The following is a 17,724-nucleotide window of genomic DNA, read 5'->3' as shown; positions in this document are numbered from 1 at the left end:
GCTTTCATTAACTTACAAACAACCTTGGTATTTAACTTACACTGACCCATACTTAGCATTAAAAGAACCACATGCAAATATAATGACACAGGAAATGCAAGGGTACAATAAATGCCATGGGATAACATCACATTTGGAAGTAGCAGAAGTCAACATAAAGAGTGAGTCATAAGATGAACCAACTTCTTTACAGCTACTTATGGATAGGAACAGTCTGGGGAACTGACACTGAGGATTAATACAGCCTTCTTTAGGCATTGAACAAGGTGAATAGGAGCTCTGCATTCGTTTACTATTCAACGAAGGGTAAAAGTCATCTCCTGAAGGCAATTATCATCTTACATTAGGAAGAAGTTCTTCACCATGAGAGTGGTGAGACCCTGGAACAGATTGTCCAGGGAGATGGCTGAAGCCCTATCCCTGGAGGTGTTTAAGGCCAGGCTGGATGAAGTTCTAGACAGCCTTATCTAGTGTGGGGTGTCCCTGCCCATGGCAGGGGAATTGGAACTAGATGATCCTTGTGGTCCCTTCCAACCCTGACTAATTCTATGATTCTACCAATCCAAACTTTGTGATACTTCTTACTCTTCATCAACTATACAGGAAAGCAAGGGAAACCAAGCTCCTGAGTCAGGTGCAGTTATCAAGAAAAGACTCCAGGCTGAACTTTTTGGCATATCTGTGTTACCAGTTTCCCTGTAAGACAGTCTGTGCATTCCTCCAAATGCAAAGGTGCCTGAGATTTGCAAGGGCAGCAACGTGCGCTGCCATAAGCGGCACGCAAACACTGGTGCTGCGGGGTCCCTTACCGGTGGCAGTCACCATCCATCTCAGCATATGGATGAACTGAGCAGAGGAGAAGCATGCCTGATTGTAATTACATTAAGCACTTTGGCAAGAAGGAAAAGTTTGTGCTTGTACACAGATGGCTTTATGTTACAATGCTGTAAGCGTGCCAAGTTTCATGGCTTCACCACATGAGGCAGGGAAGGGGCTTGATCCAAAGCCTGCACAAACCTGCTGAGAAGCAATCACTGATTTCAGTGGGTTTGTATGAAGTTTATGATAAGTCCACTTGACACACCTAAAAAAGGGCCTTTTGTATTATTTTTAGACCAGTTTTAGGCAGGTTTGTCTTTTTTAGCCTAAGTCTTTGTGCTTTGGTTACTTTAGTTTCCTTTAAAAGAGAAATAATAAAGTCCATTTTGAGCTGATTAAAATTACTTTGCCCCCACTGTAAGCTGGGAACTTAACTTTGCAGACCTGAAGGAAACTCCCTGGGGAAAAAAACATTACATTCACATTCTATGAGTCCTCCTGGGTCCTTCTGGCATTTTTGATTCAGGTCCTCTTTTCTGTGACCCAACTACTTCTACTACTTCATCAGGCAAGAGAGTTCAAAACTTACTTTAAAAGTCCTTAATTTAGAAAAATAAACAAAAATCCTGTCAACCCATTCCCCAGTGTCTCACCATAACTTACTTTAGAGCAATAAATCTTCACCCTGACAGCTCTTTGATGATGCATTACATTAATATATCATAATGACAATACTTATGATATATGGTGGATATATTTTATGAAAGGGATATCACCTATACATTCTGTCTTCCCAGCATAGCAGAAGATTGTTTTGGAAAGGGGAAGAAGGGGAGGTAGAGGATGTTCTTTATCCAGAAGGCAAAAATCCCACAAGAGAATGTGGAATTTAGCTGAGTGTCATTGTTAAAAATGCCAAAAGGAGCAAGAAGTAAAATGCCTTCCACACACACAAAGATCACATCAGAAGGTGACCTAGAGAGAGTGGTGGTGAATGGTGGCACATCCAGTTGGTGGCCAGTCACTAGTGGTGTGCCCCAGGGATCAGTACTGGGCCCAGTCCTGTTTAACATCTTTATTGATGATCTGGATGGGAGGACTGAATTCTACATCAATAAGTTTGCAGACAACACCAAGTTGAAATCATGTGTTGAAGGCAGGATTTAGAAGGCAGGAGGGCCCTGCAGAAGGACCTGGACAGGCTGGACAGATGGGCACAGTCCAGTGCCATGGCTTTTAACAAGTCCAAGAGCCAGGTTCTGCACTTTGGGTACAACAAACCCATGCATCACTAAAGACTGGGGACAGAGTGGCTGGAGAGCAGCCAGGCAGAGAGGGACCTGGGGGTACTGGTTGACAGTAGCTGAACAAGAACCAGCAGTGTGCCCAGGTGGCCAAGAAGACCAATGGCATCCTGGCCTGGATCAGGATTAGTGTGGCCAACTGGTCAGACCACACCTTGAGTGCTGTGTCCAGTTCTGGGCCGCTCAATTTAAGAAAGATTGTCAAAACTATCTGAGAATAAATGTGCCTCTGGATATGGCCATGAGGATAATCAGCAGGCTGGAGCACCTCTTCTGTGAGAACAGGCTGAGTTGGGGTTGCTCAGTTTGGAGAAGAGAAGATTCCAACAAGATCTTACTGTGGCCTTCCAATATCTGAAGAGGGCCTACAAGAAAGCTGGGGAGGGAGTTTTTAGGGTGTCAGACAGTGATACGACTGGGGAGAAAAGGTTCCAAGGTAGGAGAGGGGTGATTTAGGTTAGATGTTAGGAAGAAGTTCTTCACCATGAGGGTGGTGAGACCTTGGAACAGGTTGCCCAGGGAGGTGGTGGAAGCCTCACCCCTGGAGGTCTTTAAGGCAAAGCTGGATGTGGCTCTGAGTAACCTGATCTAGTGTGAAGTGTCCCTGCTCATGGCAGGGGAGTTGGAACTGGATAATCATTGAGGTGTCTTCCAGCCCTGGCAATTCTGTGATTCTGTGATACCTCACGACTTCTATTCTCGTACAGACCTACCCACAGGTACCTTCTGTGCCACTGAAATGGAGTCTGATGAGAAATGATCTGGCCTGGCAAATACTCACTTATACCTTGGCACAGGACTAATGCATAGGAGAGCCCACGAAGAACTCTATCTTGTTTTAATCTTGCTCATGCTGCATCTGAAACAAGACAGGTTTTCCTTTGTTAGTTGAAGAATTAGTAAACAAAATTCCTGGGAGATGTGATGGAAGGAAAAGATGCTGTGAATAGAAGTCACAGAAAAGGACTAAAATATTTCAAAGGAGAGATATTTCAATCAATTCAAAGGGAGATGCACCTGAGAATATATTTCAGTCTGTTCTCCTCCCAGCTGATGAGCAAATTAGGTTTGAATATGGTGGCACTAACATCAGCTTCAGTGTAATGTTCTGCATAAAGAAAGGCCTTGGACTTAGGATCATAGACCTGATTTTTGGTTGGAAAAGACCTTTAAACTCATCCACTCCAACCACTATCTAACTCCAGAGTTTGGTCCCCTCTCTGGAGACTTTCAAAACCTGCCTGGATGGGTTCCTGTGCGAACTACCCTAGGTGATTCTGCATGGCAGAGGATTTGGACTCAATTGATCTCTGGAAGACCTCTAAAGTTCTGATTCTAACCCGGGTCCCTTAGCACCACATCTATGCATCTTTCAAACACCTCCAGGGCTGTTTTCACTTTGCTAGAAACACTGGAGAGAAAAGCCCAAAATTCCTGATAGGAACAGGCAAGTCTCACTCTGTCTCAGAAACGCTGAAGATGAAAACACCAAGAGTGCAAACAAAGTCACAGAGGTGTCCTTGTTACTCTGTTGAACACATGAACACAAGCAGTGATGCCCAGTGCAAGGCAGTGCAATAACCACATTCCCTGAACGCCAGTGGAGTGTTCTGAGGGGTGTTCATGGACCTCTGAATCTTCAACCTGCACAAGAGATCTGAGCAATACTGAACGTAGGAAGCCACTACGTGACAGCCACGTTGCCTTGATAGCAAGCCTATCTCCTGAGGGCCAATTATAGGCAAAGGGAAGATGGTTCTAAGGGGACTAGGCTGATACAATCAACACTACTAAATCCACCACCTTTCTGTGATCACTGGCAAGAGCCTATTCTAACGTTCTCTTGCAGCCCAAGCATTTACCCTTTAAGTTGTCAAAGGGAAACACCCAGCTTACTCTGTAGATGAGTTTCAGGATACTGCAGCTCTGAGGCAAGCAAACTGCATTATCAAGTCCCACCAATGCTAGATTTCTTGGGCATGCCAGATATCCTCTCTGTTATAGAAAAATAATTGAATCATTTGTGTCCTCAAAAGCACCAAGAAAAGGTTAACTGGCCTGCAATGGGTCCAAATATGTACTTAGGAGTTCTAGGATCCCCTCCTTGTTTCTGACTTTGCATGCATCCCATGCCAAAATGCTATCATAGAATCACAGAATCAACCAGGTCAGAAGAGACCTCCAAGATCAGCCATTACAACCTAGAACCTAGCCCTCACCAATCAACTAGACCATGGCAATAAGTGCCTCATTCAGGCTTTTCTTGAACACCTCCCTGGGCAGCCCATTCCAATGGCAAATCGCTCTCTCTGGGAAGAACTTCCAGCCTATACCTCCCCTGGTACAACTTGAGACTGTGTCCCTTTGTTCTGTTGCTGGTTATCTGGGAGAAGAGACCAACCCCCACCTAGCTACAGCCTCCCTTCAGGTAGTTGTAGACAGTAATGAGGTCTCTCCTGAGACTCCTTTTTTCCAGGCTAAAAAACCCCAGCTCCCTCAGCCTCTCCTCACAGGACTGTATTCCAGACCTCTCACCAGCTTTGTTGCCCTTCTCTGGACATCTTCCAGTATCTCAACATCTCTCTTGAATTGAGGAGCCCAGAACTGGACACAGTACTTAAGGTGTGGCCTGACCAGTGATGAGTACAGGCAAAGAATAACCTCCCTGGTCACAGTATCACCAAGGTTGGAAGAGACCTCATAGATCATCAAGTCCAACCCTTTACCACAGAGCTCAAGGCTAGACCATGGCACCAAGTGCCACGTCCAATCCTGCCTTGAACAGCTCCAGGGACGGCGGTGGTCCTACTGGCCACACTGTTCCTGATCCAGGCCAGGATACTGCTGGCTCTCCTGGCCACCTGAGCACACTGCTGGATCATGTTCAGCTACTATCTACCAGTACCCCTAGTTCTCTTTCTTCTTGCCTGTCTCCAGCCACTCTGTCCTCAGCCTGTAGCACTGCTTGGGGATTTTCTGTCCTAGCCCAGCTTCCTCTGCTGTCTCAACCTAGGGTGAGGTAGGGAAGAAAATCTTTTCAACGATACTCCATGTAAACAAACCAGAGGTTTCTCTATCTTTGTCTCTGATGCCTTCTCAGAATGAACTTTTGCTCCTCCTTATCAAACATAGCTCTCATAGTTGCTGTTAGAGTGGTTTTCCTGTGTTCATTTGTTCCTGGCATTGAATACTCACAGCAGGGCTCTGTTTAGTCTTTTACTCTTCTTTTTGTGTGTGTGATGTTGTTGTTGTGACAACTGAAGAAGTGTCACAACTGCATTGTCTTTCATGCAGGAATACAGTGACTTTCAGGTTCGCATCTAAACCCAGTTTAAAGGTAGAGATTTTAAAGCCCCTATTAAAAAAAACCAAAGCAGGGCATCATCATCGCTAAGGCGAGCTGACTGGGATGCTTTTATTTGGATGTTATTTGCAGTTTTCCCTTGCAAATTTCATGCACATCTAGAAAAGCCCTCTTAAAGACTCTCCATCGATCCACATTACTGTAAGAAAACCGCTCAGCTAAAGTTCACACCAAACAAAAGTGAAATCACCCCAAAGGACTCTCTGCGTTTCAAGACAATTTTCTTGCTGAGTTTCAAATATTAAAACTCTCCCAGTTGTTAAATAAAGAGTGATGAGAAAATGCATGCAATTTTAATTTCCACTGGGATTGTGCCTGGTGTGAGACAATCACGTTGTTAGGTTTTTATTTTTTCTTCCTAAAGACTAAAATAATGTTCTGGCATCTGTGAAGGATGTTATGAAGAACAAAAGTACTGAAATGAAAACATTTCCATCCTGGATTGGCTACTTGTTATGCTTTTTTTTTGGATGAAATTGCTTGAATTACAATTTATGCAAAGCTTTATTACCTAAGACACTTAAGCTCAACTTGGTTTAACTGATGTACCTATCAGCTTATCTGTCTTGCAGTTAATGAAAGCTTGATACATCAGCTAATGAGAATCCATGCAAGTCCAATGGATAGTTATAAAAAATGACACAAGGCTCACTTGTTTACCCCTGCAGCAGTTCCACAGCAACAGCACACTTTAAAATCAAAGCTGATGTTCCCGATGTTCCCTGCAAAGCCAACAGATTAGGGGAAAGGCTGGGGATTTGCAACACCTAGGCATCTGCCTTTGTCCTCTGGGGTCTGGCAGGCATTTGGGTGCTCTTCGAGATATTTGCAGGGAGACCACAAATAGGCAATGACAAAGAAGAGCTTTAAAAAACAAATTATAATCTTCAATGTAACTAAAGTTGTAATGCCCAGCACCCAACCAGGTGCTGGGAAACAGATCTAGTTGGGTATGAAGTGTGGCATTGCCACTGTAAGGAGGAATTTGCTTGGGAGATGATTTGGGGTCTGGCTGGGGAAGAATTTAAAGGGAGTTGCCAAAAAGCTCCATTCCCATAAAAATGAGAAATGTCAAAAAACTACAGAATCACAGGATCATAAAAACACTTTGGTTGAAAAAGACCTATAAGATCATCAAATCTCCATCCATCAACACCATAATTGCCATTAAAATATGTCTCATAGTGGCATGTCCACATGTTTCTTGAACACCTCTAGGGACAGTGACTCTATCACTTTATTGGGCAGCCTGTTCCAGTGCCTGCCCACTCTTTCAGTAAAGAATATTTTTTCCTAATAGCAAATATAAACCTCCCCTGGCACAATTTCAAGTCATTTCTATCACTTGATATTAGGGAGAAGAGACCACCCTCCACATCACTACAACTCCCTTTCAGGTAGCTGTGGAGATCAGTGAGGTCTCTCCTCAGCCTAGAATCAGTCAGGGTTGGAAGGGACCACAAGGATCATCTAGTTCCTCTTCTCCAAACTAAACAACCCCAATTCTGTCATCCACTCCTCACAAGATCCATTCTCCAGATCCTTCTCCAGCTTTGCTGCTCTTCTCTGGATAGACTCCAGCACCTCCATGTCTTTCTTGCAGTGAAGGGCACACTATTCGAGCTATGGCTTCAGCAGTACTCAGCACAGGGGCACAATCGTTTCCCTAAGCGTTTCCAGCACCCTTAAGCATCCTACTAGAAACACAAACATTCTTTTGCTTGGTTTGGTTTATTGTTTTGTTTGCCTGGCTCATATCTTTTCCTAAAAAGCCTCAAAATCTGAAGGAAGGAAATAGCACTGATGAAAGTACTCACTACCTGAAAAATGGGTCAGTTTAGTAGCAGAGAATAAATATGACGACATTGACAAAACTGACAGTAAACACTGACTATAACATGTTGTTCTTCTTCAGACTTGTTTTGCTGCTCACTCAAGGTTCTAGATTGAAGATAATTTCAGGAACCTACAATGACCTTTTCTCCTTTGGGCTCCCCAATTCAGAAGGGACCAGGGATCTACTGGAGACAGTCCAAGGGAGGGCTATGAAGATAATGAAGGGACTGGAGAATTGTGGGCAGCAGGTAGAGGGAAGTGATTCTCTCCCCCTAATCCACTCTGGTGAGACCCCACCTGGAGTACTGCATCCAGTTCTGGAGCCCCTATTGTAAGAGGGATGAGGCCATGCTGGAGCATGTCCAGAGAAGGGTCACAAGGATGATCAGAGGGCTGCAGCAGCTCTGCTATAAAGACAGATCGAAAGAGTTGGGACTGTTCAGTCTGGAGAAGAGGAGGCTCCCAGGTGACCTTATTGTGGCCTTCCAGTATCTGAAGCAGGACTACAAAAAGGCTGGGGAGGATATCAGGTAGTGACAGGACCAGGGGGAATGAAGCAAAGCTGGAGGTGAATAGATTCAGACTAGATGTGAGGAGGAAGTTGTTCAGCATGAGAGTGGTGAGAGCCTGGACTGGGTTGCCCAGGGAGGTGGTTGAGGCCCCATCCCTGGAGGTGTTTAGGGCCAGGCTGGATGGGGCTGTGGGCAGCCTGATCTAGGGTAGAGTGTCTCTGCCCATGGCAAGGGGGTTGGAACTAAATAATCCTTGTGGTCCCTTCCAACCCTGACTGATTCTATGATTGTGCCCTAATACTTGTCTAACATTTAGATAAAGGTAGGAATTTCACCATGTATTTCTTGACAGGCAGCTGCCTGGCTGAGAAGAGCTGTGAGAGTGACAAGGAGCTTATGTATCCTGGATATATGAAGGAATATTAAGGGAAAAAGGAAAGAAGCAGTGAAACAATAAAAAAAAAAACCTTGTGTCAAAGCCAGCAGTTACTATGGCAGAACTCTATTGCTGGGTCATCTTTTTTTCTTTTTTTTTGGACTTGACTTAGAAGCAGAATTAAGAAGCAGATTTTTTTTTTTTCAGATTTATTACATTTGGAGGTAGTATATTTAAGCAGAATAGACAGAATGAGTGATATGAGTGAGAATCTAATGATAATACTAATGAGGGGGAATTTCAAGGCTAACTAAGAGTAGAGGAAACAAACTTTCTGCATTATTGATAAAGTGCTGTCTCTTCCATTTTTGGCCATTCCTAAAGACAAACTGGAACAAAACAGTATAAGAAAAGACAAAACAATGGCAAAACTAGGATTTAGGCAACAGCTCTAGCAAAAGCTGTCCCAAAGCCAAATCAACAATGGCAGCAAACCCAAAAGCAGCCATATGGGGTCTAAGAAGCACTGCACCTTATTCTAACCATCTGCAGGGTGTGAGTCCACTTGAAGGCTGACATGAAAGATCCATGCATTTAGATTCAAGTCCAGCCAGCAATGAGTAGACTTCTCTGGATCAGCCTTACACAACCCATGCCTATGAGTTAGAAAACACATTCAGAGATTGCATCAGGTTGGAAGGGACACTCAAAGGTCATCTTGTCCAACTCCCACTGCAGCGAGCAGAGGTACCTTTGACTAGCTCAGACAAAACCATTCCTACAGCTTACAGACCATGCTAGTCTCTAGGTGGGTTTCTACAGGGCTGACCCGTGGTGTGGTAGCTCTATGCTCCATCTCTAAGGTTTCTCTAAAGCCAATTCCAATCCTTGACAACTTTTGTAGATCATAAAATCATAGAATAGTTTAGGTTGGAAAGGATCTCAAAGATCACCCAGTTCTCACCCCCTGCCATAGGTAGGTCACTCAAGGCCTCATCCAACCTGGCCTCCCAGGGAGGGAGCAGCCACAACCTCCCTGGGCAACCTGTGCCAGTTTCACACCACCCTCACTGTAAAGGACTTCCTAACATCTAGTTTAAATCTCCCCTCTGCCAGTTTAAACCCATTACTCCTTGTCCTGTCATTGCAAGACCTTGTCAATAGTCCCTCCCCAGCCCTCCTGTAGCCTCCTTCAAATATCAGAAGGCCACTAAAAGGTCTCCTTGAAGCCTTCTCTTCTCTAGGCTGAAGAGCCCCAACTCTCATAGCATGTCCTCATAGCAGAGGTGCTCCAGTCCTCTGACACAAGATTTTGTCTAGGAATGCCAGAATGCCTGTACCAGTTCCATTTCCCCCATCAAGTTGTTACAGGCTGGACTAGAGCTTGCTAAACAGATAGCAAAGAGGGTCAACATCTGTATTGTTTCTCCTAAATAGCCAACAAAAGGTTTCAAAATCTTCAGAGTAAGAAAGCTTCTCTCTCTCCACTATGCCTCAGAAATGCAATGCTAATTAACCTGATTCTTGGTTTACCTTTGCTGTATCCAAAATCCTCAAAATAACACCCTCAAACATGCATAGGAGAGTTTTGCATGTGCAAGGACAGCAGTCACTTATGTCAAAATATGAAGAGCTCCTTGGGAGCAGACCAGTTGGCAGTTTGCTGTATGGCACTGCAGCTGTCAAAAAAGTACACCACAGAAACAAAAGTTGAACCTAGAAATAAAAAGCAAATCTAAAAGTCTTAGGTGACTTCTGCACAGTAAGATGGGGTTCAGAGCTCATATTGGTTAAACAGGAAGAAAAGCCAGTGCCTGAAAGTGGGAATAGGACTTGGGATAAGTCAGGTCCATTCCCCTCTACTCCACACAAACTGTGTAAACTCAAGTCTCAAACACAGAGAATGGGAGATTAACACTCTCTACTTCTGTCCTGTCTAATGAGATTGTAAGATTTCTCATTAATTGTTTGTCTCAGTCATAGCACAGCTGAGACCAGAGCTCCTTTGGGGCCTCTCTACTTTATGATGCAATTAATGCACATAACCCTACGCCATTTATAGTTCTCGAACCCTAATATGTAAAGTGTGCTGGGATGACAGCTTGTTGTGCTCAGCAGTGTCTCACTGGCAGCAGGTCCCCCTTTCACTTTGGAGCTTTTGCAGATAGGAGTTCCTACTGTGTTCTAACTCCTTTAAACTCCTGAGTGCTGGAGCTGCTGTAAAGCAAGAGCATCCTTTTACAGGAGGCCAGAGTCAATCAGAGATGCACCAGGTAGCTACTTGCAGGTATCCAACAGCTCAACTCTCCCTTCAACTTCCTTATTAGGTAAAAAAAGTGGAAATAATGGGAAAATTCTCATTGACCTTCTGGGCCAGCATCTCTCACTTCAATGTAAGTAACTGTTTGTTAGTATAAGGAGAGTTTTGCTCAGTCTTTCTGTGTCACCTCGCCTTTTCCAAAGCCATTTCTATTCCTCCACTGAAGAGATGTCCAGCCACAAGTGCTTCATATCACAGAATCACAGAACCAAGGAAGGTTAGGGGCTGGAAGGGACCTTGAAAGCACATCCAGTCCAACCTCCCTGCCACAGCAAGATCACCTAGACCAGATCACACAGCAATGCATCCATGCTCATCCAGACACATCCTTAGATTAATTGCTCCCTTTTCCCAGAAAGCTTTCATTCTATGTATTGCCCAGAGAGGTTGTGGACTCTCATTCTCTGGATACTTTCAAAACCTGCCTGGACATGTTTCTGTGTAACCTCATCTAGGTGTCCCTGCATTAGCAGTGGGGTTATACTAGATGGTGTCCACAGGTCTCCTCCCAACCCCTGCCCTGGTGAGGCCACATCTCAAGTACTGTGTTCAGTGCTGGGTCCCCCAGTTCAAGAGGGACATGGAACTGCTTAAGAGTGTCCAGTGCAGAGTCACAAAGATGATTAAGGGAATGGAACATCTTCTTTATGAGGAGAAACTGAGGAAGCTGGGGCTCTTTAGCTTGGAGAAGAGGAGATTGAGAGGTGAACTCATCAATGTTTACAAAGATGTAAAGGGTGAGTGCCAAGAGGAGTGCTAGGCTCTGCTGGGTGATGCCTGATGACAGAGGAAGGGGCAATGGGTTGGAAGCTGAGGCTTAGGCATTTTTATGTAAACATCAGGATATTTTTTTGTTTCCCTGTGAGGATGACAGGACACTGCAACAGGCTGCCCAGGGATGCTGTGGAGTCTCCCTCTCTGGAGATATTCAAAACCCTCCTGGATGCGTTTCTGGTGTAGGTGATCCTGCTCCGGCAGGGTGGTTGGACTGGATGATCTTTTGAGGTCCCTTCCAGCCCCTGATGCTCTATGATTCTATGATTTGATGATTTTAAGTATTTGAACCATTTAGTTAAATCCCCATGAACTAGCATCATCTTTGAATGTAACAGGCAGTAGCAGGACATGCTGAATCTAGGCTAGGTTCTGCTGAAAGTGCGAGATGAAACGCAAGAGCGCTCTTAACTTCAGGGAGCTTTGCAAAGAGACAATAGGAAGTGAAACAACTTTAAAAAAAATAGACACTTTTGTAATGCATTAGAGCCTTCACTGCTTCCACCCGAACTTTACTTTTAAGAGGAACCATCTGTAGATTTGATTCCTGTGTTTCTCAGTCAGAAGGTGATAGAGGATTCAATTTTAAAGCATGAGACCTATAACATACAGCGCGAATCATCTCTTGTCTGCATATAAGATAGCACAGATAGATAGTGTGCTCAGTGAAAGCTTTATCACCAAGGAGACACATTCATAAGCATTGAATCCAGCACCTTAACATTTACAACCCACTTTAAAAACAAAATAAAAAATGCCAGCTGTAAATAAGTCCACACTCATAACTAGAAATATGTGAGATCTATCACCCACGCCTTCTCCGAGAATTACTCTTTGCCTGAGAGTGGCAACAGGCAAAGCCAATTTGCAAAAGTTCAGAGCTTCTGGAGATTTGGACTCTGAAGTAGCAGAAGTTAATTGTTTCAGAGAGATAATAATTTTTTGGTAATTATGTCTGACCAATCCATAAGTAACCCTGCAGAGAACGGGTTTTATCTCGTGCCACTTGCTATTTCCTAAAGGTCATGGAATCTCTTTTTTCTCACCTCTAACGGCTCACCTTTCCTGGGTGCACTATGGGGAAGCATAATTCCAGCAGAGTGGAAATTCAGTCAGCAAATGAGGCATTGATATAAATATTCATGGGGGAAAAAAACTTTTGAAAAAACGTTGAGAAAAGAGGGTAGGTAAATCATGGCATCCTCCGGAGGCCACTAAGATATGCACTGACAATTTACATGGATTTGCTTAAAATTTTGTCTGTCATTTAAGAAGTGTTATCATACCTACTGACTCACCACTTTCTTGCCAGTATTTGGGCATCTCTGGAGCACCTGATACTTCAGCATCACAGAATAGCAGGGGTTAGAAGAGCCCTTTGGGCATTACCTGGTCCAACCTTACTGCTAAAGTAGGTTTGCCCAGAGCGGGCTGCCCAGGATCACAATGTCCATGCACGTTTGGAATCTCTCCAGAGCAGGAGACTACATAAATACTCTGGGAAGCCTGTTTCAATGCTTCATAGCAAAAATTGTTTTCTTCTCCTTCAGACAGAATCTCCTGTGTTCCAATTTGTGCTCATTGCCCCTTGTCCTGTCACTGGGCACCACTGAAAAGAGTCTGTTCCTATCATCTTAGCACGCGCCCTGTAGATACTGATGAGCATTCGTAAGATCCCTACTTGGTCTTCTCCAGGTTAGACCCCCCAGGTGTTAGCTTTTCTTCACAAGAGATTCTCCAGTCTTAATTTGACCAAGGACAGAGTTTTTGCCCAGATGCAATGCAGCACCCATTTGTCATATCCTTGATCTACAGTCTATAAATCAACAAGGGAATTTACTCTGGGTTGCTCAGGGATGTGCTTGCATTCTACTCAATCTGCACCAGTTGTTCAGTTTATAAAATGTGAGTTTGGCTTCCTGTCCAGGATTCTTTCCCCACGTTGCTAAACAAAGACCTGTTAGGAAGGCAAGCCCTGGGAGAAGCACATTGAGTTCACAGGGACTGTCTTCATGTACAGGACTAAGTTTCTGCAGAAGCACTAGAAGACACACCGGACATGACCTCACAGTAGGTTCTCAGTGGAGTTCAGCACAACTTAGTATGGCAGTGATTCAGATTCAGGATAAAAAAACTTGCAGGAAAACTTTTGACACATTCTGCTTGTGACTACAGTCACTGATTGTGATGGGTTAGGAACTTCCCCCCTGACACACACACTATTGAAATTCACCAGACAGGCTTAGACAGCTTGGAAGCACGGTGAAGTTCTATTCACAGCAAAGCAAAATTTACAAGCATATCATAGAATCATAGAATCAACCAGGTTGGAAGAGACCTCCAAGATCATCCAATCCAATTTATCACCCAGCCCTATCCAAACAACTAGACCATGGCACTCAGTGCCTCATCCAGTCTTTTCTTGAAAAGTACATATATATATATATATATATATATATATATGTGTGTGTGTGTGTGTGTGTGTGTAAATATGCATAGTATATTTGCAATTATTTACAATTATATGCAAATAAGAAATAATACAGAAATCCAGACTCCCTCCTGGACAAAGAAAGCTTCATAGAAGGGGCTCAAAGCTACCCTTTCTTTCTCCTTTGACTTTCCCAGATGGACAAACAAACAAAACAACCAGCAAAGCTTACGTTGCTGTGTGTTAGCTGAGATTAGTGGAGAGACATTAGAGCAGAATGGAAGAGAAGTGAACAGAGAAACGTCTTGGGACAGAGTGGGACCAATTGTTGACATTTTGGCTTTTTATCTCTTCTCCCTCAGTGAATGCTGAGATATTCATTGCTACCTCTCAGCAAACCAGTGAACGATATAGATTTCATCATTATCTTCTTTTTGCAACCCATGATCTAATTTCTCTCATTAACATATTCTGATTAGCCACAAACTAACACACCAATACCACTTCTATTGAGCTTGGTAGGAAGAGAGGGAAGATGTCTGCTCTGAAAACACACAATGTACTTAAAACATGGCAGTTCATCCTACAAAGACACATGTTCACAGAGATCTCAAGTTAATCAAGAACCCTCTGGATCTAGTTCTTAGGTCTGGCTCCTACCTAGTTCTATGAATCTGAATAGACAGAAATAAATGGAGCCATTTGCCAACTCAGGACTCAAATCACCAGGAGTCATCATAAAATCCAGAACCTGCAAGGTTCTGAGGTGCAAAATACCAGGTTCCAGCATCCAAATATGACCATTCAGTGAATAGGAAGATGTAAAGGATTACCTGAAAGCCACTGACTATGAAGAAAAAGAACACCAGCTGGTGGGGAATGAAGCAATCTTGAACTTTCACACCAGACCTTGGTAAGTATCACTACACTCTAATTGAGTTCATCAGGTTCCGTCAGCATGCCCATACCTTTTTTTTCCCTCCATTTCCAGATGATTTCCATGGGTGTTATGCTAAGGACATTGCTGTCTACTGGGAGGTTGTCTGTGCTAACCCAAAGCACATTATTTTCAATTGTTTATTTCACCCTTGTTTGTAACTTTTCAGTTCTCATATCCTTCCTGACAAGGACAGCAACCAAAGGGCTAGGACACTGTGTGCCTTTCATGGGGACAAAATAAGAGCCAATGTTAAAGTTTCATCCTTTCCCCCCCTTTCTCTCTTTCCTAAAGCAAACCTTTTATTCAACCCTGATGCCATAAAAGAAGGTGATGTCATAATTTATGACATTAAACTGGTTACTAAAATGTCATTACACAAGTGATGTTTTAATTGATGATGTTAAACTGGTTAGCAGGAAAGTGTCAAGTGTCACTTTCATGACATAAACTGCCAGTTATTATTATATAATATCAATTATTCTTTGGAAGACTGCATTAGATCAGTGAGTTCTGAACCAATGTAGTTGGGGAAGGTTCATATTTTTTTAAAAGCTGTTCATCCAGTTCTCATTATTAGGAGTAAAATATACTTTGGATGCAGTTTAGACTTTTATAACTCTCCCCTTGAAACATAATATCTACCTTTCTCATTTGCCCTTCCAGTTGCTGTCAGACCAACAGTGAGCTAAAAAGAAAGCAGTGAGATAGATTGCATAGCCTAACTGAAATTGTCTTGTTCTGAAATCTGACAGAAACCAAACTTCTGAGATGAAGGTAGACAAAACCAACAAAGCATAATTTTAATATATATATATATTATATATATAATATATAAATATAGAACATTAGGATTTGCTGGCAGGATGTTGGTTACTAAGAGTTGTCTTTGACACTGTATCTCCCAAAACATTAGCATCCAGCTGCTCTCCAAATTCCTCCAAATCTTATTCAGGCACAGAACCAAAAGAACATACTAATAGCTAAAATGCATGTATCCAGATCTTGAAAAGGTAATCCCTCATAGGATAGCTATGAGTAAAAGCAGCAAATTCCTTCCTGTCCAACAGGAGTGGGCTGATTCTCTGTTGATCTGATTTAGCAAGTTTGTCACATTTCCCTGTTTCAGAATTGCATTTTGTCCCTTGCTGTCAATGACACATCTGTGAGGTTGGAAGAGACCTCACAGATCATCAAGTCCAACCCTTTACCACAGAGCTCAAGGCTAGACCATGGCACCAAGTGCCATGTCCAATCCTGCCTTGAACAGCCCCAGGGACGGCGACTCCACCACCTCCCTGGGCAGCCCATTCCAGTGTCCAATGACTCTCTCAGTGAAGAACTTTCTCCTCACCTCAAGCCTAAATCTCCCCTGGCGTAGCCTGAGGCTGTGTCCTCTTGTTCTGGTGCTGGCCACCTGAGAGAAGAGAGCAACCTCCTCCTGGCCACAACCACCCCTCAGGGAGTTGTAGACAGCAATAAGGTCACCCCTGAGCCTCCTCTTCTCCAGGCTAAACAATCCCAGCTCCCTCAGCCTCTCCTCGTAGGGCTGTGCTCGAGGCCTCTCACCAGCCTCACCGCCCTTCTCTGGACACGCTCAAGCATCTCAGTGTCCTTCCTAAACTGGGGGGCCCAGAACTGAACGCAGTACTCAAGGTGTGGTCTAACCAGTGCAGAGTACAGGGGCAGAATGACCTCCCTGCTCCTGCTGACCACACCATTCCTGCTGCAGGCCAGGATGCCACTGGCTCTCTTGGCCACCTGGGCACACTGCTGGCTCATGTTCAGGCGGGTATCAATCAGCACCCCCAGATCCCTCTCTGTCTGGCTGCTCTCCAGCCACTCCGACCCCAGCCTGTATCTCTGCATGGGGTTGTTGTGGCCAAAGTGCAGCACCCTGCACTTGGAGCTATTGAATGCCATCCCATTGGACTCTGCCCATCTGTCCAGGCGGTCAAGGTCCCGCTGCAGAGCCCTTCTGCCCTCCAACTCAGTCACATCTGCCCTCAGCTTAGTGTCATCTGCAAACTTGCTGATGACTGACTCCATGCCCTCATCCAGATCATCTATGAAGATGCCCTGATAAAAAGTTAGATGCAATACAACAGCACGAGATCTTTATGGCAGCTTCCCGGCTGCAATGCATCTGTTTCACGAGAGAACAGGTACATTCACATTAACACAATTGCAGAGTCACAAAGAAACATTCCGTCTGGAAAAGACCCTCCAGGATCACCAAGTCTAACCATTATAGTACTCTACAAAGTTCATTCTTAAACCATATCCTCAAGCACCACATTCAAACGACTTTTAAACACATCCAGAGTTGGTGACTCCACCACCTCCCTGGGCAGCTTGTTCCAATCCCTGACCACTCTTGCTGGGGATATTTTTTTCCTAATGTCCAGTCTAAACCTACCCAGTCACAGTCAGCCTTATGTTCTATCACTATTTACCTGCGAGAAGAGAGCAGCACCAACCCCTCCACAACCTACTTTCAGGTAGCTGTAGAGAGCCATGAGGTGGCCTCTCAGCCTCCTCTTTTTCACACTAACCTCAGTCACTCTTCATAAGATTTAATCTCCAGGCCCTCCTCCAGCTTCCCTGCCCTCTGCACTCACTCCAGGCACCTCCACATCCCTCTTCTATTGTGGTGCCCAAAACTGAACACAACACTCGAGGTGTGGCCTGGCTTGAGCAGAGTTCCAGGGGACAATCACCTCCTTGCTTCTCCTGGATACAGCATTTCTAATCCCAGCCAGGATGCCATTGGCTTTCTTTGCCACCTGGGCACACTGCTTGCTCATATGAAGTCGTTTGTCTATTACAACCCCCAGGTCCCCTTTCTGCCAGACAGCTTTCCAGCCACACTGCTCCAAACTTGTAGTGTTGTTTGGTGTTGTTGTGGCCCAAGTGCAGGACCTGGCACTTGGCCATGTTGAAGCTCATGCCACTGACTTTGGCCCATTGATCCAATCTATTCAAGTCCCTCTGTAGAGCATTCCTACCCTCTTGCAGAATAACAAGGGAGAAGCAAGAGGCAGGATTATC

At 44.3% G+C, this 17,724-nt stretch overlaps 1 long non-coding RNA gene across 1 annotated transcript in view; it reads right to left on the bottom strand.

Moving 5' to 3' along the window:
* Positions 1-2,919: 2,919 nt before the first annotated feature.
* LOC135176828 (uncharacterized) overlaps positions 2,920-17,724 on the bottom strand; it is a 269,659-nt gene continuing 254,854 nt past the window's right edge. Inside the window, exon 5 of the long non-coding RNA XR_010302844.1 lies at positions 2,920-2,982. This is a non-coding gene — a long non-coding RNA (uncharacterized LOC135176828). The remainder of the gene's footprint in view (positions 2,983-17,724) is intronic.

Source organism: Pogoniulus pusillus, chromosome 7, assembly GCF_015220805.1.
Source record: "Pogoniulus pusillus isolate bPogPus1 chromosome 7, bPogPus1.pri, whole genome shotgun sequence".
Taxonomy (NCBI): domain Eukaryota; kingdom Metazoa; phylum Chordata; class Aves; order Piciformes; family Lybiidae; genus Pogoniulus; species Pogoniulus pusillus.
The sequence above is the reverse complement of the archived record's forward strand: the minus strand, read 5'-3'. Positions and strand labels throughout refer to the sequence as shown.